The sequence below is a fragment of the Lepus europaeus genome, chromosome 2 (genome assembly GCF_033115175.1).
Source record: "Lepus europaeus isolate LE1 chromosome 2, mLepTim1.pri, whole genome shotgun sequence".
NCBI lineage: Eukaryota > Metazoa > Chordata > Mammalia > Lagomorpha > Leporidae > Lepus > Lepus europaeus.
In genome coordinates this window covers 79,547,902-79,572,429 of record NC_084828.1, presented here as the reverse complement: position 1 = coordinate 79,572,429, position 24,528 = coordinate 79,547,902, and the positions used below count along the sequence as shown (strand labels likewise).

Below are 24,528 nucleotides of genomic sequence, written 5' to 3'. Positions count from 1 at the left end.
GTGGGAGCCATGCTCTGCAGCCCCACATTCCTCCCCGGGGCCCCCCCAGGCAGAGTTTGGGGGGTGGAGGGCTGTCCTCCTTGCCCTCGGCCTTAAAAGGCCCTGCTTGTGGTCCAGGCGTCCCCCGTGCTCCTGCATGACCGAGCATGCTTCCTCCTTTCCCGAGTTTCTCTGAGGCCTCTCCGGGCTTCTTTGTTTCCAGCCTATGTCGGCTCTCGCAGGGCCGAGACCTGTGGTCCCATCCAGCTCAAAGAACATGCTGTGTTTTGTGCCTGTCTCTGCCACCTTGCAGCTCTTGGGGTGCCCGGCACACGGGTCCCAGAGAAGCTGGGGAGCACACCTGCCTCTTCACAGCCCTTGTCCACACAGCCATCCCCTCTGAAGCCCCTCTGGTCCAGCCAGGCCTTGTCTGAACTGTGACCTGGACAGCTACTCATTGCCTGTGGATGCTGAGGGTACAGACATTGGAGGGATGTCTGAGTCTCCTACCTGAGCCAGGCCACGCAAGCATGGGTGGCTTGGGCCTGGCTGCTGCCTGTCACAGCAGAAGTCTGAGAGAATAGCTGGAAGGGTCTGGAAAGGTCAGAGCTGGGGAGGGCCGTTGTTCCTGTGCTGAGGCTGGTGGCTGAGGAGGAAGGAAGACTCAGGATGGCCCCAGCTTCTCTCCAGGCACCCCCAAAAATTGCCTTGGTCTTTTTACCTTTTGTCCCACAGGTACCCTGAGGCAGAACAGTTAACAGGGCCAGGAGTGGAGAACTACCCTGCCCCGCTCCCCTCCCTGACGTGGGCTCTGCAAGGCTGCAGGGTGGTCAGACGCATGCCTGCTGTTCATTGTTTTTCCTTCTAGGTAGAAGATTGAGGACTCTGTGGGTGTGAGCGCCGCTGAAACCCCACCTGCAGGGTTTCGCGCTGGCTGAGGAGTCCCCGAATACTCCCCTGAGCAGCCCAGCCGTGGCCCAGGGCCTTGCTTGCAGGCTCACTCCTCGCGTGTAGTGCCCTTGGGGAACTTCAACTCCAGGACCCTCATACACTTTTTCCAAAGCTGCTTATGCATATTTGGAAACAGAAGCCAAACCAGAGCCATGGCATGGTCCTGTCTATCCAGGTCGTTGCTGTTGGCATCATCATGCAGTCCCTCCTACCTTTCCTGGTCATATTGGGGGTGCTTCGGCAGGTTCATGGAAAGTGGTTTTCATTCATTTCCCCAAGGACTTCTTGAAGCCATGGGTACCCGCATAGGAATGCACTGTTCTTTTTCTTTGTAAAATGTAACTACCACTATATAGTATCAGTCCTTTAATATCCTGCTCTTAACAATTATTTATTTGAGAGTCAGAGAGGGAAAGAGAGAGAGACAAGAAAGTCTTCTTTCTTCTAGTTCACTCCCCAAATGCCTGGGAGCCAGGAACTCAATCCAAGTTGCCCCTCTGGGTGGCCAGAGGATCTGGGTGGCCAGATGGATCTGTCTGATCCATCATTTGCCCCCATGGTGTGCATTAGCAGGAAGCTGGAATTGGAAGCAGAGCTGGAACTCAAACCAGGCACTCCCGGGTCTGATGCAGGTGACCCAGCCAGGGTCTCGACCATGAAAAAATGCCTGCCCCAACATCGAGCTTTTTTCTTATCCTAGACATGCCCACTCCCATCAGCCCCCAACAAAATGAAGCAAAACCCAATCCTCATTTTTTTCCCTATAACCAGAAAGCACATTCTGTGTTGATGTTGTGTTCTCCTAAATAACTACATACTGTTTCATTAAGTGAATTTACCATATGATGGTTTAACTATTCTCCTATTATTAGACTTTAGCTCATTTCCAGCATTTTAGTGTTATAAATAGTGCTGAGATGAAGGTCTTTGCAGATAAAGCTTTTTCCTTATTTAGGATTATTTCCGCAGGATTCTGAGAAGTGGAATTACCAGGTCAAAGAGTTTGGCCATTTCTAAGGCTCCTGACACAGATTGCCCAATTGCTGTACAAAAGGATTCTGCTGCGTTGCACTCCCACTTGCTGGCTAAGCGGGTGCTGGCCTGGCTGCTTCTCAGAAGCGCCAGCAGTGCCTTGCATGACAGGTGAGGAGCCCGAAGCCCAGGGACAGAAGAGCAGAGACCCATGGTGCACAGTGGCTTGGGAGTGGAGGCCTGTAGGCTCCCGCATGAACGTCTCCGTTAGCCTGGAGATCTCTCCCTGTTTTCGTGAGCTCCGTCCTGCTCTCTCCTGGTGTGGACTCAGGGCCTTCGAGATGCAGAGAGCCTGTGACTGCTGCCTCTGGGCTATGTCTCCTCCCCTCCCTGCCCGTGTGCACGAGGAGTATCTGGGTGTCAAGGGTTTGCATCCTAGCCCTGCCTCTGCCTTTGCACACCTCGCCTCACCTGACCCTGACCTGGCGTTTCCTTACCTGTTAACCCAGGGGGCTGACGGCAACCTGCCTGTTGCTCAGGGTCCTTAGGGGAACACTCGCTGGTGCAGAATGTACCCAGGTACAGTCAGGAGCAGTAGAAGAGGAGTGTGCCTGGGAATGCCTGTGTTTATTCCTGTAGCGTCCCAGGTACAGGAGACTCCATGTTAGGACACTGAAGGTCTCGATCAGGTAGCAGGTTTGTAACCCCGGTTTGGGAGCCATCCTCAAGGAAACATACATCAAGATAAAACCAAGATAGGGAAGCTGATGCTGCAGAATACGTGCATGTAGTTAACAATACAGTACTGTCCACTGGAGAACTTCAGACTGAAGATTTCATGTTACGTGGTTTTTTAACCACATTTAAAAAAAACAAGAAATGTGGAGAGAGGGAGGAGAAATGAGATGTGAGGCCCATTCAGGTGGGACACTCACCACACCCATCACGGAGCAGGGAGATGTCTGTAACCCAGAAGCTGGGAGCAGCAGAGACACCCGAAGCTCTGCAGGTCACAGCACAATGTGAGCCATAGTATAACTTGAATTTTTCTACAGCCCCATTTTTTTTAAAGTGAAGAGAAACAGGTAAATGTATTTTTGTCAATATATTTTATTTCACCCAGCATATCTGAAATACTATCATTTTTAAAAAATATTTATTTATTTATTTGAAAGGCAGAGGTAAAGAGAGAGAGAGAGAGAGAGAGGTCTTCCATCTGCTGGTTCACTCTCCAAATGGCCACAATGTCTGGAGCTGGGCTGATCTGAAGCCAGGAGCTTCTTCCAGTTCTCCCATGCAGGTGCTGGGGCCCAAGCAATTGGACCATCTTCTGCTGCTTTCCCAGGGCATAGCAGAGAGCTGGATTGGAACTGGAGCAGCAGGGACTCAAACCAGCGCCCATATGGGATGTCAGCACTGCAGGCAGTGGCTTTACCCGCTATGCCACAGCACCGGCCCCCTGAAATACTATCATTTTAACATGTAATCAATATTTTAAAAATATAATGAGGGGCAGGCATTTGGTGTGGCAGTGCAGATGCTGGTTGGGATGCCTGCATCTCCTACTGGAGCACCAGGGTTTAAGTCCTGGCTCCAACCCAGGACTTGCTAATGCTCATCCATGAGGCAGCAGTGACGGCTCAAGTCCTTGGGTTCCTCCCATTATGTAGGAAATCCGGATTGAGTCCCAGGCTCCTGGCTTCAGCGTGGCCCAGACTCAACTGTTGTGAGCTTTTGGGAAGTGAACCAGTGGATGGAAGATCTCCCTCTGTCTCTTTGACTTTCAAATAAAAAATGAAAATAAAGAAGTAAAAATTTAAACCTATGCCACGGAGATATCTTCCATCTTTGTTCCATACTAAATCTTTGAAATGGAACTCTCGTAAGCATTTCCAGTGGGGCACAGAGCCCTGCTGGGTGCTGCTGCTCTGGCCCGTGGCCACGATGCGGAGAAGCCAGTGTGCAGCTGATGTCCTGACCCTGTCTCTGGCAAGTTCTGATGGGGGAAAACTGGGGTGCTGGTCCCTGTGGACTAGTCGGGGAAGCTGCGGGCCCTCTGGGAGCTCCCAGTCCCCCTGGGGTGTCTCCAGGCCTGGTGAGGGAGAACGGTCTCCCCTGCATGGCTTGCAGGGCAGTTACAGATCTGGGCCCTATAGGCTGACAGCATTCACTGTGCTGAGCAACACTGTGGCAGCTGGGAGGAGTCCTAGGGACAGATTGCTTGTGGCCTGCTGCAGGAGTTGAACTTGTACCTACAGGCAGGAAGCAAAAGCAAGGGCACAGAAAACGTGGGTGCTGGTGTTGTGGTGCAGTAGGTTAAAGCCCCAGCCTGCAGTGCCAGCATCCCATGTACGCACCAGTTTGTGTTCCTGCTACTCCACTTTTGATCCAGCTCCCTGCTAATAGCTTGGGACAAGTAGCAGAAGATCTCCCATTCCATGCATGTGGGAGTCCTGGATGAAGATCTTAGCCCTTGGCTCTGGCCTGGTGCAGCCCTGGCTTTTGCAGCCATCTTGGGAGTGAGTCAGAGGATGGAAGACCCTGATCTGTTTCTTTCTGTAACTCTATCTTTTAAATAAATAAAATCTTAAAAAAGAGATGTATTTATTCATTTGAAAGACAGAGTTACACAGAGAGGTAGAGACAGATAGAGGTCCAGCATCTACTGGTTCATTCCCCAGATGGCCACAACAGCTGGAGCTGAGCTGATCTGAAGCCAGGAGCCAGGAGCTTCTTCCGGGTCTCCCATGCAGGCACTGGGGCCCAAGCAATTGGACCATCTTCTGCTGCTTTCCCAGGGCATAGCAGAGAGCTGGATTGGAATTGGAGCAACAGGGACTCAAACCAGCGCCCATATGGGATGCCAGCGCTGCAGGCTGGGGCTTTAACCTGTTGCACCACAGTGCTGTCCACATAAATAAATCTTAAAAAAAAGAAAAGAAAAAAGGGAACGTGGCAGGACTGAGAGATCTGGGAATGGTGGGGACCTGGTGGAGGTGGGAGTGTGTTGGGGGAGTGGATGCCGTGGCGTTTAGATTCCATCAGAGAAGCTGGAACCAGGTACTTTAGGTACCTGGGCTGTGGAATGACTGGACAAATGGGACTTGGAGAATGTCCTGGTGGTAGTGGCCTGTGTGCTAGGAGGCTTGCAGGGCAGGGCTGGGTGGAGGGGCCTGGCCTGTATTCCCGGCCTGGGAGGGTGGCGATTCATCATCAACGATGAAGCATTATTTGGATCCACCTTGGCAAAGCCACAGAGAACTGAGCCCCTTCCTGTGTTGTCCCCCAGACTGTGTGGTGGCTCAGGGGGACTGGCACAGGGGGTCACCCTGGTTCTTCCATCCCTGCAGCCAGAGCGTGTGGTTCCCAACAGGAGGACAGTTGGAGCCCTTGGTTTGGGAGAGGAGGGAGATCCATAAGAAGTCACTCGGGGGGCATTGTGGCTGGTACGAGGAAAGCTGGTTGCCATGGTGATGGGCACACATCACCAGGGCCCTGTTCGGGAGGGCAGCAGATGGCTGCACTGGAGCTGCAGGGCTGAGGGGTAGCATGCCCCAGATGAGGGGTGCTGGGACCCCAGAGGGCTGTGAGCAGCCTGGTTGGAGCTGGGCAGCCAGCTGGATGCCTCCACAGGAGCTTAACCCCTGCAGCTCCCTTCTTGGACTTCCCTTTGCCTCCTCCTCTCCACCCCCCCCCCCCCAGAGGCCTCTGTGCTGCACCTGTCCTCCTCAAGGCCCCGTCACTGTTGTACCCCTGTCACTGCCTCACAGAGTTTGAGCCAAGGATAAACTTGCTGAAGTCCCCTTTTCCTCAGCCTTCTACAACCTCCTCCCCTCCTGGTTTGAGAAAATTCACTTGACTTTAAATCAAACAGAAAAATGATTGAAAGTGGGAAAGAAGGGATTTAAGGCACATGTCACACCAGGGAAGTCAGGGTGACGGGGTCGAGGAGGAAAAGAGAGAGACAGACAGACAGATCTTACATCTGCTGGCTCACTCCCCAAATGGCCACAACAGCCGGGGCTGGGCCAGGCCAGAGTGAGAAGCCCAGAACTCCATCTGGGTCTTCCACAAGGGTGGCAGGGACCCAAGCCATCATCTGCTGCCTCCCAGGTTGTAGAGGAGCCAGGACTTGAACTGGCACTCCAACAGGGGATGTGGCCATCCTCAGTGGCAGCTTCACCTGCTGCACGACGGATACTCACTGCTTTTTGGCAGTTTTTGAGCCCAGGGGAGACTCGTGCCTGAAGTGGGGCACAAAGGGGCAAATGATGCCGGTCCTCCTGGGCCCCACCCCTCCACAGTGCCCCTCGAGGAGTAAGGAAAGAGTCAGCGCAGCAAGGGGCAGAGCTGACAGTGCTGGGGGTAGGGGCCCTCCCTTCCACCTGCTCCCACCCATTCTCAGGAACAGCAGGACAGAGACAGATTTAGCTCTTCTGTTTATTAAGGGTTTGCAGAGGAAAAAAAAAATAGCATCAATTCTTATTGAGCAAGGGGGAATTCCTGCCCAGCTGGCCCTACTGTCTTCCTTTCCTGGAGCTCACATTGTGCATGAAGCTTCCCCAGGTCATGGGAAGGGTGAAGCTCGGTGGTGAGGCTGCCCCTGGCATGCACACCACAGTGTGCTGGAGGACGTGGGGCCCCGGTCTGCTCTGTGCAGATCCAGCACGAGTTACTGCACACCCACTGGGTGCTGATGTTCTCGTAGGGACCCTGCAGGCCGCATGCCTCTCTGCTCCTGGCTTCTTCTTGAGCAGAGCGGTAGAGCTGGGTGTGCAGGCAGTGCCACCTGAGCCAAGAGGGGATGGAGACTGCAAGGGAGAGGAGGCAGCCTGGGGCTGGAGCACAGGAGTTTATCAGGGGCCACAGTGGAGGCCAGCCTGAGGGGCCTTGAGGGCTCTGAACTGGCTGCTTGTCAGAGGCTGGACTAGAGGACACCGGGACTGACAGGTCCTTCCAGCTGCTGGGCACTGGCCTGAGGCTTGGCCCTCCTGAGTGGGGAGAAGTCTATGCCGTTGGCAGCTAGGGGCCCTTGTGTGCATCCTGTGTGACCCACAGGAGGCGGGGACTGACCGGAGCGCCACGTTCCCTTGTGTAATGGCAGCCTTCTCTCTGGAGTCCGTGAGGAGAAGCCCGTGCTGTGTGACCTGCTTTTCTGGGTCATTAAGAATGGATGCCAGCATTTACGACTGTAGCTCTCCTGATGGAAGTCTTCCTCGTACTTTGTCCCACTCTCGCTGATACGAAAGAGCCTTTCCTGGCCGACTGGGCCCCATGTGTCCATCCCGCTGTGTCCTCTACCGCAGGACGGGGCTGGCCTGACCCGGGCCACATCTGTGACCCCAATGCCTGGGGCTTTGGATAACGAACACATACTTTTAAAACTCATTTTCCATCTCGTTTCTCCTCAACAGACTGTGACTTGTCACTTCTCCATGTTATCACAGTGCATGCCCGAGCCACTCCTCACTCCCCACCCTTGGCCCCACTTCTAACTTTCTATTTCTAAACCGTGTGAGCTTGACAAGGCTATTATTAGAGCTTGTGGAAGCTAACAGTTATCGGGCACTTAGCGATAACCTGGGATGATCACTGATGGGTACAGTTCATGAATGCGAGCGTGTTCTCCAAGTGACATCTGTTTGGCTCCCTAGGTACCATTTTGCCTGTTTCCTGGTTCCCAGCTGGGCTATAGATGGATATGATGCTACCGTAGATACTTTTTTTCCAAAATAAAACTATTGATTTGAGAGAGAGAGAGAGAGAGACATATGGGAGTGTGTGTGGGGGTCTCCCGTCCTCTGGTTCACTCCCTCAGTGACTGGGACTGGATTAGGATGAAGCCTGGAGCCAGGCCTCCCTCATGGGTGGCAGGAACCCAGTCATCCCTGGGTTCCTCCCAGGGTCTGCATTCACAGGAAGCTGGAGTCAGCAGCCAGAGAGCCAGACCCAGGGATGGAGCCCAGGCACACCCGCCCCCATGTTTTGTTTTGTTTTCACTCAAATGGAGTGAGATTACCAAAAGGGAACATGGAAACAGCCTATTTGTTAAGGTGGTAGGTGGAGGAAGTATCCTTTATTATATCTGATTTAGGTGAGAAAAAATGTTTTCAAATTAAACTAAGTGAAGAGAATAAAGAAAGATTGTGTGTGTGTATGTATGTGTGTGTGCATGCACGCGTGTTTAAAGCCAGGAAAACAAATTTAAAATGTCAGCATCTGAGTGCTGTGGTGGGGTGGGTGTTGTCACTGCAGGGTCTTCAGCAGCTGGGGTGCAGGTAAGGAGCAGAAGCTGGGCTGGGCAGAAGGCTCGTTCATGACAACTGTGCCTGCCCTGCAGGAGCTCCTGCCCGGGCCTACGGGCACTCTGCACCTGCTGTGTCCTTCACGTGTGGTATCACACCCCTAAGGGTTAACATCCTTGCTTTACAGATGATGACTTGGGGGGGCTCGGAGAAGAGGAGTAAGGAGCCAGGGAGGCAGAGTTAGGACAAGGGCTAGAGCTGAGGCCTCTAGGCTGTCGCCCCTCCAAACCCCTGGCCTTTGGTGTCACCTGGAGAGGGTGCAGGTGACGGGCTCACGGGCTTCTGCACCTGGCTGCTCACCTGGCTGTCCTGTTTGTGGCCTGATTCCTCGGTGCAGTCACTTGTCCCTGGAGCCTGGTGGGGTGAGGGAGACTGAGGTGGCCTCCTGGGTCTGCTGATGTTCTCACCACACAGGACAGCGCTTGTCCCTGGGGTGGGGGGCGTGGAGAAGGGGTAGTGCTAGGTCTTCAGGGAGACCTGGAGGTCCTGTGTGATAGGCAGGGAGACAGAGAGACAAACAGGAACTTAGGGGTGGGGGTGGGTAGGAAATAACGTCGCCCCCTACCAGGGCGCCTAGAGCGTGGGTTCAGACTCGGTCTTGGCATCACTCCCTGGCCCACCGACCTTAGGGAAACCTTCTTCCCCCCCGAGGCCCCGGGCAGCCATCTGTGAAGTGAGTGATCGTGGTCTCTGAGGCTGTGCAGGGCCCCTCCTGCCCTCTGCTGCCTGCAATCCCAGCCCAGCGCCTCGTCCTGCCAGGAGCACGCAGAGCGCTTATCCGAGGCATCTTGCGGACCCGCGCTGCTCTAGTCCCAGCCCTCCTCCGTGGATCCCGAGAGCCAGGTGCAACACCTGAAGGCAGTCTGGAAAGGAGCAGAGGAATAAAGGAGAAAAAAATGAAACCCTCCTAATTGTACCCCATTTTGCTACCTCCTGCTGGAAGATCATTTAAAACCGAAACTATGCCGTTTTGGTAGCGGTGGTGGGTTCTTTTTAATTACCTACAATAAATTAGCTGTGAGGAAGAGGCCCTGGTCCAGAGCAGACCGGCTTCCAGAACCAGCCGGCTGGGTCCTTGCCCTGAGTCCGGGCAGCTTTAGGGGCCCCAGGATTAGGGGCTGCGGCAGGTTCTGCAGGTGCACCTGTGACAGAGGTGACTGGGCCAGTAGCCCCCGAGCAGCTGGGAGCAGGGTGGAGGACAGCCGGTGGCAGAGCCCTGGCATTCTGCCTGGTAGCCTGCTTTCAGCGGTTCCCTGGGGCTGCCCAGTACGACTGGGGGTGGGGGCCCAGCCCGGGGGGCTGCCTCTCTCAGCACTCCAACTGCACAAGACCCTGGGCCCTGCTAAGCACGTACATGTCTTGGGGTGAGGGTATTTTGGCAGAATACCCATGCCGTGGCGTTGGAGCCTGGGGAAGGGGTGACGGTGGAGGCTGGGCTGGAGCAAAGGGACTGGAGACAAACCCAGGAAGTATCCTTGGCAGGGCAGGTGGGGCCTCCCCAGGAGGACGTCCCCATTGTTCACCCTGGGCTCCAGGGTCTCCCCGCCTTCTGAGAGGGAAGTCGGCATAGTAGTAATTTGCCACTGTCCTTTCCCAAGAGATGATATTTCCTCTGTTTTGTCCAAGATGCACTTGCCATCCCCCATGCAGCCCTCAAGGACATCTGGAAGTGTTCAGACAGGCTGTGGTCATGGGTCGGGGAAGGGTGGGTTTGACCCAGTTTAGTGGCCCAGCGGCCTCAGGGGTGGCACGTGCTGTGAAATTCTCACAACGCAGCTCACTGTCCTCAGCCCAGACCCACACACATTTGCTCCCTTTCCCATCCGTCTCCTCCCATCCCACCCACCTGGAGGGAACAGCATGCCCCACGCATCTTTTGCCTTCCGGGAACCCCTAGCCAGTCTGTTTGGGCAGCTGGTCCTCTGTGCAGGTGCGCTGGGCGGCCCTCGATCCCCTGGAGGGGCAGATGGGAAGTGGCTGGCCCCTGCCCAAGGCTGCATCAGCACAGCGTCCTTGCAGTGTTTGGCTTCTGGTTCCCCAAAGTCAACTTGGGGCACCTCATTCCAGGGAGGAGGGAGACTCGGGATGCCTGCCTTACAGCCCCGCATTATCTGTTTGTTCCATATAACCAGAGGTTGGACAGATGGAGATTTGGGGGCAGGGGACAGAGCACAGCCAAGAGACCTCCTGGACGTGGACCTCAGCTGCCGGGCTGAGTGGGCGAAGGGGAGAGCAGCAGGAGGAATTCATTCCAAGGATGTGGCTGGGTGGCTCAGCCTCAGGCCATGCTGCACCTGCAGCCTGGAAGGCCCAGGACCACCCTGGGGTTATGAGGAAGGATGGTCACTGGCATCCAGCAAGCCCAGCTCTGTCCTTGCTCCACCGTGCCTCTTCATCCCCTTTGGGCAATGTTTTGTCCTGCTTTGGACCTCTGAAAAGTCAAAGTATTTATCCCCTTCTTGCTGGGAAGAAAGCTGCTGGTTACTTTAGGAGGAGCCCACTCTCCAGAGGCTGGCCAGCCATACCGTGGCCAGAGCTCCCGCTGAACGCCAGGCGGCTGGCCCTCCTGGCTTAGGCCAGCAGGTGCATGGGAAAGGAACGGGGTTGAAGATGCAGTGGGAGGCATTGGGGTTAGCCGAAGACTGACCTGTAACCAGCGATCAGAATTTCGTAGGCTGCTCCGACGTCCTGCCGCCAGCCTGGCATTCAGGGGTGACTGACTCTCTCTTCTTTCCCTCACTTTCCACAAGTCAGGTCTGGCTGCAAGCCATGTCTGCTGGGCAAGTACAGTGGGGAGCAGGCTCTGTCCTCTGAGCTGATGGCTCTACATGTCTGTCCCACTTCCTGGCCTGACACGGAAACTGGTGTCGTGATGGCGTTGGCAGCCGTCCTCACCTCTGTGGCTCAGGGACACCTGTTCTGTCCCAGGGCACCCAGCCCTGTGCAGGGCCACACCCCGGCCCTATGTGTGGCTCTGCCCTCCTCATAGCCCACTCCCACCCCGGCACTCTGGAGGAAGGCTCAGAGCCCTTGATCCCTCCAGAGCCAAGCTCCCCAGCGAGCGCTGAGTTTTCTTGGTTCATACGGGTGGGGCTCAGGAGGGTGTCTTGTCCTCTCCCTGAGATCCGTTCCTGTGTGGGCTTCTCTGTGAGAGGAGGGGCTTACCTCTGGAGGAGTTGAGTGACCCAGCGGTCAGTGAGGGAAGTGAGCAGTTGTGCTAACCCCGGGGTCATGTCCCTCTCATCTGCTTGTCACGTGCCTCTCTGCATGTGCTGCTCTGCTGGGGGTTTGGCCGGCGCTGGCCCAGGGCGTTCCAGTGTGGCGGGCAGCCCTGTGTTGTGGGGGGTGCACACAGGTGCAGCTGGACAGTGGGGTGTTGAGCTCTGTGCTCAGGACCTCAAAGCCCAGCCCTGAAGGAGGTCTGGAAGTTGCCTTTCTGACGCTTCCAACCTGCCTCCACTCCCCAGCCGGAATTCCTGGCAAAGGACTCCTGGGGCCATTTGCTGTCTTATTTGTGTTCTCCTCCCCGGAGTGGCCAGCCTGAGCTCCTAACCTCACCTCTATAGCTTCCAGTCCTGTGTTTCCACCGATCGTTCAGTGGTTCTTTAGAATCTTACTTGAAAGGCAAAGAAACAAACAGATCTTCAATCAGCTGGTTCACTCCCCAAATGCCTGCAACAGCCAAGGCTGGGCCAAGCTGAAGTCAGAGCTGGGAACTCCTTGCTGGTCTCCCACGTGGGTGGCAGGGGCCAAGTGCTTGAGCCATCCTGCACTGCCTCGAAGCAGGAAGCAGGATCGGAAGGAGAGGAGCCAGGACTTGAACCAGGTGCTCGGATATGAGATGCAAGTGTCTGTCTGCCCCGCCCCCCAACCTTTGTGTTTTGTGGATGAATTTCCAGGACCTCCTGACCTCCTTCTCTCCCCATCTCAGCCGACCTCCCGCATGTCCTTCCTGGCCTCTCAGAGCAGCCCAGGTGCCTCTGCGAGAGCCTCTTCTTCACCGGCCTGGCCTCCATCCTGTCCTTTGGATGGCTTCCCTCCCCTCGCCTCCATTCCTGCTGCCCTGCAGCCCCTCTTCCTGGGGGCCCCTCGGAGACTGGACCAGGGCAGGGATGGGCTGCCTAGCACAGAGATACCTCATTCCCTCCTGAGCTGTGGCTCCATCTCCCGAGTTCTCTGCCCTCCGATTCAGCACTCGCCCCCCTGGTGGGGCAGTGCCTAGCTCACAGGTCTCCCCAAGAGGGAAGAGACCCCTGCCCCTCCTGTGGGCCACACAGTTGCCCCCACCCCCACCCCCACCCCACTTGGCACTTTCCGCTTCCTCACTCTCCTGGTCCTCCTCTGCCTCCTGGCCGCTCATTCCTTCTAAGCATTCTCCCTGGGGCTTCTTCACCTTGGGCTTCTTGGAGACCATAGGCGGCCTGGAGAAGTCCCTCTCCCGCCCTCGCACCTGCAGTGGTCCACTTGTGCAGAAGATCTTGGCTCCATCGCTCCACCTGCACGTCCCCTCCCAACCGCCCTGGCCAGACCCTGGGTACCTGGCACCTGGACCCCTGCAGCAGCCTTTCAGCTGTCTGCCTGACCTAGTGCGCTCCCTCTGCCGTCGGCCACACAGCTGTCATGCTGCGTTTCCAGAACTCAGCTCTGAGCACCTTGCTTCCTTGCTCGCTGGCCTGGATCTGGGCTCCCCACCCCCACATCTGCCCTACAACCCTGCACAGCTACTCCCCACGTATCCCTGGAATGCTTTTGATCCCTGCCAGGTGTCCTCCAACCCGCACCTCTGCTGTTACTCATCTGAAGCCCAGAACCCAAGTCAGACATCACCTCCTCCAGGAAGCCTTCCTGGGCCAGCCTCCAACATACCGACATACCAGAGGGATGGGCCCTTCTCCCTTCCTCGGTGACCCTTTATGACTGCACACTATGACCTCTCCTGGGTAGGATGTCTTGGGGTCCAAGACAGGCCTTACATTTGCTCTTGATTTCTCCAGCCCAGCACAGTGCCTGGCCTGTCACTCTGCTTAGTCCATGTATGAAGATAAACTCTTGCACCTGCCAAGGGCCTTTTCAAGGGAGGTTATGGTTTTCCTTGGTTTAACTGTCCCATGTGTATGTGTGGTTGGGCTCGGCTGGACCAAGGTGCATGTCCTTGAGACCAGCGGCTGCCTTCTGCCCTTGGACTTGTGGATTTGCATGTTTCTGTTGCTCTCACCTGGTGTTGCACTCTGTGGTTCACCCCCCAGCCTCCTGCTGTGCTGGTCAAATCCTGGGCAATTAATACTCACTCTCAGATCAATGGACTTGGCTGGATTGATTTCTCCACCCCTGGCTAGCTTGCTCCACTGCTGGCATCGCCTATGAGAGCAGACGCAGAGTCTCAGCGTCTAGGCTCGTGGAAATACCACTGTAATGTCAGGTGGGCCCACACGTCGCCCAGGAGGCAAGCACATTGAGAAAGCCATCTAATGCATGGCAAAGCCTGATCCCAGTGCTCTGCAGACTGCTCCTGGAATAGCTCACAGCCCACAAGCATGAATAACTCAATCTGTGTCTATACGTACGTGAGCCTGTGCGAAGCTGCGCCCTGAGTCTCTAGGTTCTTCTGTTGCGTCACTGATTCTAGGACCTAACCTTGAACATGGTTGCTGTTGAGTGGACGAAGGAGTGAACGGACCAGATGGAGCTTGCAGGAGTCCCTGTTTTCTTCTCCTTGAAGTCATAACAGTTTCTCAGGGACCCTCCTACACCCCAGAGCTGTGCTGGGCCGGGGGCCGGGGGGCTGGGGGCTCTGGCCATCTCCCTCCTCTGTCCTGAGTGGCCACTTTGTGCTGGAGGTGCCTTTCACTCTGACCACCTCGGGTCATTCACACTGTTGATGAGACCCAGTGGGTTACTGACAGCAGTCCTGGGCGTGGGGGTGGGGGCGTGGGCAGGGCGGCCCTGGCTGGCAGCGCTGATAGAGTTTCTGAAGCCTGGAAAGGAAAAGAGGTGGTCAGGAGTGTTTTCTGAAGGTCCTTGACACTGTCCAGGAGGCTGCGGTGCCCCTCCCTGGGGGACATGTTTGGTCTCAGGACTCAGAAGGCCTGCGGGATCGTCAGAGCATGGTGACTGTCTAATATAGCATCAACACCAGGACTCTCTTCTCGTTCTCCTCCTCCCCCCCCTCCCTCCTCCTCCTCCTCCTCCTCTCCCTCCTCCTCCTTCATTTATTTACTTGAAAGGCAGAGTTGCAGAGAGAGAGAGAGAGAGGGAAAGAGAGAGAGAGAGAGAGAGAGAGAGAGAGAGAGAGAGAGAGGTCTTCCATTCTCTGGTTCACTCTCCAATTGGCCACAATGGCCAGATCTGTGGCGATCTGAAACCAGGAGCCAGGAGCTTCCTCTAGGTCTCCCATGTGAGTGCAGGGGCCCAAGGACTTGGGCCATCTTCTACTGCTTTTCCAGGCCATAGCAGAGAGCTGGATTGGAAATGAAGCAGCCAGGACTCGAACTGGCGCCCACATGGGATGCTGGCACTGCAAGTGGCAGCTTTGCCTGCTATGCCACAGTGCCGGCCCCTAGAGAGAGAGATCTTCTATCACTGGTTCACTCCCCAGATGGCCACAATGGCCAGGGCTGGGCCAGGCCAAAGCCAGGAGCCTGGAACTTCATCCAGGTCTCTCAGGTGGGTGCAGGACCCAAGCCCTTGGCTATCCTCTGCTGCTTTCCCAGGCGCATTAGCAGGGAGCAGGCATGGAAGTGAAGCAGCTGGTGCTGGAACTGGCACCCTCATGGGGTGCTTAACCTGCTGCGCCACCGCAGTGGCCCTGGAGCCAGGACACTTCTAGGGTGGGCATTAGGCGTAGTAGTGAACATCTGCTTTGGATGCCTGCATTCTATATGAGGTACCGGGTTCGAGTCCTGGCTTTACTCCAGCTTTCTGCTAACGTGTGCCCTGGGAGGCCGCAAGTGATGGCTCAGCTCGGTAGGTCCCTGCCACCCACATGGGAGACCCAGGTTTTTAGGCTCCCAACCCAGCCTTGGTTGTTGCGGGCGTTTGGGGAGTGGACCAGTGGATGGGAGCTCTGCCTGTCTCTTTCTCTCTCTCTTTTTTATGCATCTCAAATAAAGAAGAAGAAGAAAGAAAGCCAGGACAATCTGAGAGTGGGGAGACCACTACGCATGAAAGGGCGTGGGCTGGACAACTTAGAACACATGGCTCACCTATCCTGGGGAGTCCCTAGTGACTCCAGAGCGCACCTCATGGGCAGGGAGTTGGAGCACCGTGGGGTGTGTTCTGTGGTGCCCAGAGATGCCAGGCTGGGAGGTAGGACCCTGGGGCTGCTAACGTCCATTGCTGTGCCTCTCTCTGGGCCTTGGGATGTTGACCTTAAAGGATGGTGATCCCTGCTACGGACAGGGAAATCAGGCCGACCCTGTGGGCCCCAGCAGGTGCATGGTGTCAGGGCTGAGTCACGCAGCCTGGCAGCCAGCCCTGTCCACCCAGAGCTGAGCCACTCAGGGCTCATTCACACCTCCCAGCCTTTCCTCACCTCCTGACCTGATCTGGAGTTCTGAGGACGGCTGTCTTCCAGCAGCCTTGCCACGGGCCTGTTCTGCCTGTCTCTTGTCACCTGGCACTGTTGCTTTGGCTTTGACCTCCAGCCAGTGCCAGCACCTCCTTGAGCCACACTAAGATGGGGATGGAGCACCCAGCATGCAGGGCTGGGATCAGACAGCATGCACGGAGATGGTGAAGAGCTTGTGTCAGCTCACAGGAGACATCTGCAGAGAGGGAGGGAGGGATAGAAGGAGAGAAGGAGAGAGGGAGAGAGGGACAGGGAAAGGGGGGCGGGGAGAGAGAGAGAGAGAGAGAGAGAGAGAGAGGTGAGAGAGCTGGAGAACAGATGCATTGTCATGAAGCTACTACCTGATATAACCCCCCCACAACTCTTGAATGTAACATTGTCATTATGCTGCCTTTTGCAGATGAGAAGCTGAGGCACAGAGAGGTTAAGTAACTTGCCCACAGTCACACAGCCAGTCAGTGGCGTGCTGGTACCCAGACTCCAGCTTCTCCAGCCCATGTGGGGTGGATGGGCCCCGTGCAGGAGTCCTGGGAGCTGGAGGGGCAGGACTTGAGAACCCCAGCAGGTCTCTGCCCACGCCCTGTGTACAGCTCAGTCCTGCCAGCGAGTACAAAGAACTTACGATTTCAGGCACCGAGGCCGTGATTCTGGCTGGGCCTACGGGAAGCTTATTTTTAAAAGATTTTAATAAAAATAAGCATTCTGGCTCTACGGACATTCCCTCCCTCCCCTGTGCTCATGCCTTGTAGCTAGCCCCCACCCCGCCCCTCAACCGGAGATCCCTGTGCGTGTGTGTGTGTGCGCGCGTGTGTGTCTGCAATGGACATTCTTTGCCCCTAGAAGGCTGTGCCCGGCCTTCCCGTGCAGTGTGAGTGCAGCCCTGGCTCCAGGGCGGCCTCTGCAGGAGGGGCAGCCCGCTTGGAGGGAGGCATCCTCGCCAGCTGCTGCTCCAGAAAGGGGTTTCTCGCCTCTAGGGGTGGGCGGGGGCGCGGGTGTAAGGCGAGGGGCGGGTGCACATTGCTCGCAGACATCTGCTGTTTGCGGTAGCTTGCCAGCCGGGCAGAGCGGCCGGGCGGCTGCCCCTACAGTGTTCCCTGTAAATATTATGACTTGGAGGAGCAGGGCGGGGCCGTGGGGACGTCAGGGAGATGGCGGAGGGGCTGGTCCTCGCTGCGGCCTGCGCCCCCAGGAGCCCTGGTGTCCCCCACCTTTCCCCAGGAATAGCAGGGAGGCCCTGGGTGTCCGCAGAGCTGAACTCGAGAGTGGGAGGCTGGGAAGGAAGAGGCGCTCCGTGGCTGATGGCCGCTTCCTGCGGAGGCGGTGGGAAGGGGCCGAGGAAGCAGTAGTTCATGGGTGCAGTGGGTTTGAGGTGGTCCGAGGTGCCTAGAACGTGGTCCTGGGGTTCAGGAAAGGGCAGAGTCGGTGGACACTGCTGGCTTCAGCTCCTGCCCCGTGACCCTCTGTGCTGTGTGCCCTGGGCAAGGCCTCGGCGTCTCTGAGCCGAGGGGCACATATGAGCCACGGAGCAGACAGGAGCAGCATTCCTAATGCCATGTAAGCCTCCGTCTGCCCACAGTGATTCGGGGGACGAGACTCTCGTGCGGGCTCTGTCGCTGTTTGCAGGGGCCCCTCCATAGCCCCTTATTTTTGGTCCCCTTGGTTGGAAGTTTGATTCTTGAGCCTAACCAGATCCTCTGACAGTCTGTGCTGCTGACCGCTCTGCTCTGTTCACAGAGGGGACAGCTGGGGCCATCTGCACTTGGGAGCCAAGGGCTGTTTGTTTATTTTTCAGTCTCCCTCAGGGTCTTTTCCTGGGGCCTGGTGACCTCAGGCCTCTGACCCAGGAATCTGAAGGGTCCTGTGCTTAATACCATTCGGTGCAGCCCTCCTGGGATCCAGCAGCTGGGACTGCAACGCAGTCCTGTGCAGGGGGTACGGACAGATGCCCTTCGCCGTGACACTGCTGCCAATATCATTTGCAGGGCCAGTCTGCAGGAAGGGGTTGTGTGCGTGTGCCTGTGCGTATACACGTGTGCGTGCACGTGTGTGTGTATGTGTGTGTATTGTACATTTTCTTTCCTTCCAGGTCACCCCATAGTTTATAGCTTCTGGATTGAGGCGTGCAGGGAGCTGCCAGTGACACTGTCAGTATCCAGGACGGTGGGAGTCCTTAGCCCTGGGGACAGCCCACCCTGGCTGTGAGCTGGAGCTGTGAGCATCTTCAGAGCACCCCAGGAGACAAACGAAGCTTTCCCCTCCTGCTGAGCCTTCACAATTGTTGGTAAAGCTGGAGAGTAAGCATTTGCACTTGCCTGCCCCTGACCTTCTCCCCCTTCCCGGGGAGGTGTGGGGCAGCTACCAGGCCAGGCTGCCGGCGGGGCAGGGCAGGACAGCCACTCTGTGGCCCAGACTCGGCTTCCCTGGACCCCTAGTGCTGGAGACAGGATCAGATACCCAGAATGCCTCACGCAGCACTGCTTGTGTCATTGAGCTTCCTACCTGTTCACCAAGCCCCATGTCTTCCCAAGGGATTCTCCTGCATGGCCTGGTCTATATTGCTGTGCATGTGTGCATGTGTGTGAATATGTGTGTACATGTCTGTGTTTGAGTGTGCATGTATGTGAGCATATGTATGTGGGTATGCATGTGTGTAAGTATGTGTGTATGTCTGTGTGTGAGTGTGCATGTGTGTGAGCATGTATATATGCCTGTGTGTGAGCATGTGTGTGTGTGTGTGAATGTGCAGGTCTGTAAGCATGTGTGTGCATGTCTGTGACCATGTATGTGAACCCCTTCTCTCCTGCCAGGACGGGGCCTGGACTGCATTGCTGTCTGTGTATGTGTGCATGTGTGTGGGCATGTGTGTGCATGTATGTGAGCATGTGTGTGAACCCCCTCTCTCCTGCCAGGACAGGGCCTGGACTGCATTGCTGTGTATGTGTGCATGCGTGTGAGCATGTGTGTGCATGTGAGTGTGCATGTCTATGAGCATGTATGTGGATTGCCTGTGAGCACTGCTGTCAACTGGGATGTCACACCAGTTGCAGCTGGCAGCAGACGTGGGCCTGGAGGGTGTGCAGAGGCCAAGTAAGTGCCCGGTTAAATTGAGTCTTCCACCCTCCTCCTTAAATACACATTTTTTAGTTGCCCCACTTTCCATGAACTTTAATTTTTTTTTTTGAAATTCAGAATGACAGAGAGAGAGAGAGAGATCAATCTTCCATCCTTTGGTTGACTCCCCAAATGCCCACAGCAGCTGGGACTTAGCCAGGCCCAAGCCAGGAGCCAGGAACTCCATCCAGGTCTCCCACATGGTGGCAGAGGCACCCTCACTAGCAGGAGGCTGGATGAGAAGCAGAAGTGGGATTGCACCCCAGGCACTTCAACATGGGATGCAGGGATCCCAAGCAGTGCCCTAACCCATTGCACCACAGTGCCTGCCACTTTCCTAGCACAACATTTGCCGTTTTAGCCATGCTGTGGCGTGGTCAGTGGTGCAAAGTATATTCACCGTGTCTTGCAACCATGACCAATATCCATTTCCACTTTTATCATCCTGAGCAGAAACTCAGTGCTCATTAAGCAGGAACTTTCCATTCTCCCCACCCCCGACCCCATAGCCTATGATCTTCTTTCTGTGCCCATGAACTTGACCACTGTAGGTTTATCCCGTCAGGGGCCTCGTGCCACATCAGCGCTCTGGTGTCAGGCTTGTTGCCCTGAGAACAGTGTCTTCAGCATGCAACTGTGTTGTAGATGCGTTAGAATTTCCTTCTTCAGTAAGGCTGGGTGGTGGGCCTTTGTATGTAGGCGTCTCACTTGCCTGCGACAGGCACTTGGGCTGCTTGCCCCTTTGTGAGCAAAGCTGCTATGAACTGGTATCTTCTTGGGTTCCTGCTCTTGGAGGTTTTGAGTAGGTGCCCAGTAGTAGAACTGCCGGATCCTGTGCCAATTTTAAGTTCATATTTTTAAGGACCAGCAATACTGTTTCCCACTTTATGTTCCCATCAGCAAAGCACACGGGGTTCCAATTTCTTCTCATTCTCACCAACACTCATGCTTTTTTTTTTTTTAAGCATACTTTCCAGTCTTTATAGATGAATTATTTAAGGGGACTTTCCTTCTAAATTCTTTTAAGAGGATATCTGGGGGCGGGTGCTTGGTGCAGCTGCTTAAGTCGCCCCTTGGGCCGCCTGCACCTGCTTCAGGGCCCAGCTCCTCCACTTCCGATCCAGCTTCTTGCTAATTTGAATCCTGGGAGGCAGCAGATGACAGCTCAAGTACTTGAATGCCTACCAAGCACGTGGGAGGCCCAGATAGAGTTCTGGGCTCTTGACTTCAGCCTGGCCCAGCCCTGCCTGTGGTGGGCATTTGGGAAGTAACCCCGCAGATGGAAGACATCTGTCTGTCTTTCAGATAAAATGAAAATAAATAAATCTGCAGAAATAGATCTGCAGAAGGGCGAGGAGCCAGGGAGCAGAGCAGAGGGGGCGGAGGCCTCAGGAAGTGAGGTCAGCAAGACAGCCGTGAAGGTCACCGCGGGACTCGGGCCTTCCTCTTACTTTGGGTCAGATGGGAGCCAGCGGATTTGAGCAGTGGTGTGGACATGAGTCTAACATTCACAAAGGGCCCTTGGCTGCTTTGTTGACGATGGAGTGTGACAAGCAAGGGTAGAAGAGTGGCCAAGCATCCAGGTGAGAGCGATGCTGAGAGTGACCTCAGCTGTGCAGCCTGGCTGGGAGTGACAGCAGACACTGCTGGGGCTGCGAAACCAGCAGTGCTCAGTGCACAGTGCGACTGGGAGCCCCTGCGCATCTCGGCCCGGGCCCTGTGCCTCTTCACAGCATGCACGGAGCCGGCCCTGCCAGGCCACTGGACAGCGCCGTGACCATGAGACACTTGCTGTCCTCTGTACAGCAGGCTTATCTTTGGTGAAAGACTTCTGGAATTGGCTTTCATAAGAAAGGGGTCTAGTGACTTCCTCCCCCAGAAGATGGCACGGGCCACAGGTTCAGAATGCAGGGAGAGGGGAGATGGAGGTCTTGTGGCTGAAGCACCTGCGGTGCCCCTCATCCTGCCATTCTGGTGCAATGCAACTGTGACCTCCTGGCTCAAAACCAACAAAAAAAAAATAAAACAAAACAAAAAACCCCAACAAGAACAACACAGACCTGCAAAGAGGGGAGAGCAAGGAGGCTGCTACCCTGTTACCCTTCAGGAATGGAAGAGCAGAAAATTGACCTTTTAAAAACATGATGGCACACATGTGCCTGCCTATGATCTTCCACCCCTCTGGGGAACACTGTCCCCAGCATCATGCCCATTGCCCAGATGATAAGACTGAGGCTCAGACAGGTTGAGTCACAGTACAACAAAGTGGAGAGCTCAGGAGTGGAACCTAGGCTTGCTGTCCCCTAGTGCAAGCTCCCAGCTTTCCAGTAACAGTGGTGAGTGTGGCTGCTTGTCCCTCCCTCTCCTGGGGAGAAAACAGGCTGGGTCACTCCCCTCAGCGGTATTTATGGCGCACTGCCAGTGCTTCCCATGTAATCCTCATGCCCCAGGCCAGAGCGGAGGAGACAGACATTCACGGGCACTCGCCGCGGGTGGAGGGGAAGCGCCAGGCTGGGCACTCTGCTGTGTGCACTTCCTGTGGGGCAGAGGGGAGGGCAGGGCCTGGGGAGGGCCAGTGGGCATGAACACCGGCTTCAGCCTCCAGGACTGGAAGCCCACAGTGCCTGCGCTAGCATGGCCAGAACTCTCTGCACCTGCCCACTGGAGGTCCAGCATCCACACACCCCCAGTGCCAGCTGCTCAGCTCGGCCGTCTGCTGATGGGGCTGGAATGAAGTCGAGGCACGAGGGCTCCTGCTCATTTCGCTCCCTGCAGACTGTGATTGGTGCTCATGCCCATGGCATTGGCAGTGGTCAGGAGTCCTTTTTGTGTTTTTCCCAGGTGACCAAAACGTGTTGAACCATGGCTCAGTGTTTCTGAGAAGATGGGGGAGGGAAGCTCCCTAGTGACCTATGAGCAGGGGCGTGCCCTAGCCAGGATGCCTGTGCCCTGTGCGAGAAGGGCAGGGTTTGTGTCCTCTGGGGTTTGAGGACCTGGGCTTGGATTCTGACCCTGCACCTGCTGCTTGCTGCCGTGTGCCAGGGTAGAGTGGGCCTCTCATTGTGTCTCAGTTTCTTCTGTGAAAATGAGAGTAACTTTAGCTTGGATGTATTGGAGAGACCTGTGGCGTGATCATTGCAAAAGAAGAGAAGGCCACTCCAGAAACCTTTTAGGATTTATATTTATTTCTTTGGGAGGCAGAGAAAGACAGAGAGGGAGAGAGAATCTTCCATCTGTTGATTCAGCACCCAAATGGCTGCAGTGCCTGGGGCTGGGCTTGGCCACAGCCAGGAGCCTGGAACTCCATTCAGGTCTCACACACAGGTGGCAGGGGCCTGGGCCACCCTCTGCTGCTTTCCCAGGTGCATTAGCAGGGAGCTGGGTCGGAAGTGGAGCAGCCGGGACTCGAACCTGCACTCACACAGGATGCTGGCATCCTTGGTGGAGGCGAGCCTGCCTGACCCTCCAGAAACCCCGTGAGGCTGCAGCCTCACTGCAGTTCATGGCCGGTGTGATGGGAGTTGGCTGAACCCTGGGGGGCTTCTGTGGGGTTTCTCAACTTTGAAATCTGTGTCCCTGAGCCCCCACGAGGCATCCCACGCTCAACCACAGGGCCCTCCCACGCCTGCTGTCACAGGAGGGCTCTTGGCAGCTTCCATAGTCTGTCACACCCACTCTCTGCTGCACACCTTCCCCACGCTCCGCGCAGCCATCGCTGGTGGCTGTCAGGGGTTCTCTCAGGTCAGGTTGTCCTCGCCCCCAGCTGTGTGGACCTGGAGCCTCCTGCTGGCTCACCTTCTTCCCACCCTGTGAGGCCCCTTTCCCCAGGGCAGGGTGCTGGGGGTTATTTCCCAGAGGACACCTGCAGAGGGGAGCTGTAAGGGGATGGGCATGGCCCCAGGGGAGGCCACAGCCTGCTCCCCTTTCCCACCACCCCGTCTGTTCTACCAGCACCACCTCCTGGATCGACCCCACCCCCAGCTCCCAGACCTCTGAGAGAGTGGAGAGGGGACTCTGAGGGGCCTGGGTCCCTCGCTGGAGATGGCAGAAGCAGTGTGTGAGGGGGTGATGGCCAGCCCTGCGCTGGCATGTAGCCAAGCGAACAGGTGCATCTGCCACTGTGTCCAAGCACTGCGGGACAGCGGCCAGGACCCGGGGAATCACTGGCTTGCAGAATTTCAGCCCGAGTGTGTGGACCTGGGTTTGATGCTCTGGGGGCCCCGATCTTTCTCGCTGTGTCAGAGCCCTGCAAAGAGCTGGCTGCGCCTTGCTGGGGGCTTCTGCTGACTTCCCCTGAGAACTGTGTCTCCTCTCGGATGGGGCACTGACCCTGGCCAGCAAGCAGGAAGTGATGCCCAGCCCCTCCTTTTCACCTTCAGGGAAACAAAGGCATGAGGAGACGAGACACACTGAGTACCTCGGGCCCATCAGAGCAGGCCAGTGCTGACTCCCCGGGCCGGCTCGGCCTCCACCTATCAGCTCGCTTTGGCACTCAGCTCTGCCGATGGCCGTGACACAGCTTTGGGCTTGCACAGGAGGAGTGAGGTGGTGGTGGTCAGAACATCAGGTGTGCACCTCCTGTAGCCCCCCTCCAGCACCCCCTTTTGCCCTGAGGCTCCTCTGCTCTGGCAGCTTGGCCTCCTGCTCAGTGTGCTGCCTGCGGACCAGAGCTGTGGTGGGCGTGGCCAGCGGAGGTCTTGGGTTGCTCAGGGCTCTGGACAGAGTAGTCCTACGTAGCAGCACAGTGGTGGTGGAGATGTCCTACCTCATCCGCTTTTCTCAGGCGCATGGGAAGACTGTCCCTGGGCCTCCCTCCCAGCTAGTCTGTGACCCTGTGGCTGAGGTGTAGCCCATGGGGTTTAGCAAAAGCCTTGCCCACTGCAATAGCCACCACTTGAAGGCCTGGGCCATGAAAATCTGTGCCGTCTTCCAGCCTTCTCCCATTCTGCGATGACCCAGGCCCACGTGGTCCAGGTGGCATAGTTCAACTTGCAATCCAGCCACCTAGCCCGTGTCAGGTTGTTTGGGAGGCAGAACTACACTTCTGTGGCCGTGAGCCACTGAGATCTCGAGCTGCCTTGTTACTGCAATGCGGCCTCACCTGTTCTAACTGATAGAGCAGCACCTTAGAATCACCGGGGCTGTCACTGTGCTGCAGCCAGTTAAGTTGCTGCCTGCGATGCTGGCGTCTCATATGAGCCCCAGTTCAAGTCCCGGCTGCTCCACTTCTGATCCAGCTCCCTGCTAATGTGCCTGGAAAAGCAGCACAGGATGGCCCAAGTGCTTGGGCCCCTGTACCCACGTGGGAGACCAGGATGGAGTTCCAGGCTCCTGGCTTTCGCCTGCTCTAGCTGTTGGGCTGTTTAGGGAGTGAATCAGATATCTCTCTCTCTCTCTCTCTCTCTCTCTCTCTCTCTCTCTCTCTCTCTCTCTCTGTCATTCTCTGTTTCTCCCTCTCCCAGTCTTTCAAATAAATAAATCTTTAAAAAAAAAAATCAAGGAGTAAGGCAGGTTCCCTGGCTTGGGATTGGGTGAGGCTGTAGCAAGGAGAGCCGAGTGAATAGGCAGGTGCTGGTTCGCAGTACATCTGAGAAGGAACAGTTCCCAGGCACAGGGAGAAGGGGAGCAGGCGACCGAGGCCCC

The 24,528-nt window shown here is 56.2% G+C and overlaps 1 protein-coding gene across 1 annotated transcript in view; it reads left to right on the top strand.

Moving 5' to 3' along the window:
* Window positions 1-24,528, top strand: part of ADCY5 (adenylate cyclase 5) — a 161,756-nt gene that overhangs the window by 50,044 nt on the left and 87,184 nt on the right. The gene's annotated exons all lie outside the window — the stretch shown is intronic.